This window comes from Tachyglossus aculeatus, chromosome 16, assembly GCF_015852505.1.
Source record: "Tachyglossus aculeatus isolate mTacAcu1 chromosome 16, mTacAcu1.pri, whole genome shotgun sequence".
Taxonomy (NCBI): domain Eukaryota; kingdom Metazoa; phylum Chordata; class Mammalia; order Monotremata; family Tachyglossidae; genus Tachyglossus; species Tachyglossus aculeatus.
The window spans coordinates 14535563-14537597 of NC_052081.1; positions in this window are offsets into that span (position 1 = coordinate 14535563).

The following is a 2035-nucleotide window of genomic DNA, read 5'->3' on the forward strand; positions in this document are numbered from 1 at the left end:
GCCTTATTCATGTGGAATTGCTCATCCATGTGCTTATTTTGCAAGGCAGCAAAAGTGCTTTTGAATGCAGGTTTACTTAAGATCTAAAAGTCTATCCGTAGGTGTTTTTACTCTTGGAACAAGTTATAGCAAGGAAAAGAAGAAAACATCTTATTAAATGCAAGTCTAATTATAAAATGAAGAATCATCTTAAACCATTTAGAATAAGCACGGGCTATATAACGTACATTTAGTTGGTAACAATTTAGGAAAGGATGTCCATTAAAAACAAAAATTTGTTCTCGTTCAATGAAAATGTAAATCACAGTTCCATGGCTCAGAATAATTATTATCAGTCATAGGAAGTGCACATTGACATCATTCTCTTCTTATTCCTCTTGGGCTCCTGCTATTTTCTAGTGATAAATGGGGAAAATTTTAAAAAAGTAAAAACTCCATGAGGAGTGGGTTTTAAGATTGAAGGATTAAACCTAGTTTTTTTGGATCCTGCAACAAATGCACCAGGCTAGTTGAGTAAAGCAAATGGAAAACTTATAATAATATTGCCCTTTTTTATGCCGTGTCATTCTGGACTTTAACAGCTCAGATAGTTAATATCCAAGTGCTAAAGTAGAAGTAGTTATCTCTTCAGCTGTATTTCTAATATTCTGTTGGAAGCACTGAAGATTAAATATAAAGAACTGAGCAGCTTCAATGTAATGAAATACCTGGCTTATTACAGAAATCACAGTGGTAAAACCATTTGTTCAAAGTCAAGGTACTTGGCGTTAAAATCTTAAATCTTACGTGTCGATATTTTAGTAATTACTTTCCTGCTCAGCCAGTTAAGGGAAAAATATAACTTCACAAATGAGAGAGCATTCGCTCAACTAGTGGCGAACACAGCATGAAGAGCAGAGCCAGGTTCCAGCCCTAGCTACAGCAGTAGCATCCCCGGTCCTTCCAGGCTTCTGCAGGTTGCCATCAGTGGATAATAATAATAATAATAATGTTTTTAGGAAAGCACTACGGGTAAGCAAATAGGGTTGGACACAGTCCCTGTCCTGTACGGGACTCACAGTCTCAATTCTCATTTCACAGATGAGGCAACGGAGGTCCAGAGAAGTGAAGTGACTTGCCCAAGATGGGTGGTGGAGCCAGGGTCTTTCTGGCTCTCAGGCCTGTGCTGTATCGACTAGGCCACGCTGATTCTCCGGATGATTTGGGGAGAGGGTTTGGCAGCCAGCTCGCTCCCCGCTTTCCACCTTCCTGCATTCTGCTTCTTGCTCTGCTCTGGCCAAGATGGCAACAGGGGCCCCCGCCCAGGACGGGGAAGACTCTCCCCAGCAGCGACTCTGGTAGAAGGGGTTGGGGGCTCCACAGGAGGGTGGGAAGCAAGGATAACTTTACATCGCTTGGCAAGAATCAGGTCAAAATAATACAATTCCTCCCCTAGACTGTCCCCCCTCTAGCCTGGAAGGTCGGTTTGGGCAGAGTCTACCAACTCTGTTGGATTGCGCTGTCCCAAGCGCTTAGTACAGTGCCCTGCCCATAGTAAGCAGTTGATAAATACCGTTGATGATGGTGATGACCTCAGAGGTTCCTGGCGGAGCAAATTTCATTCATTTAGCTATTCAGTCAGTCGAATTTATTGAGCACTTATTGTGGGCAGAGCACTGTACTAAGCACTTGGAAGAGTACAATATAAAAGACACATTCCCTGCTCTCCCTGAGGCCTCCTCCCAGTGCTGAAAGCCCTTGGGCAGATCCTGAAGGAGAAACAGGGTTGGATGTGGTGCTGCTACTTCTGAGCTTGCAATGCAGAAAGGCCCCAGAAATCGGGGTAAACTCTGCTACCTGAGCAGCGATTTCTTTAGCTGAGCACTCTCTCCATACTGTGTAGTTTTTGTTTTGTGTTTGGAAGGAAAGGAGAAATCTCTGTGTTCATTTTCTCTGTCTCATCCTCTCTCTCATTCTGTCTTTCTCCCTCTATGTTCACCAACATTCAGGCTGTAACAAATTCACTGTCAGTGCGGTGCCTTTCTCTTCAAGACCA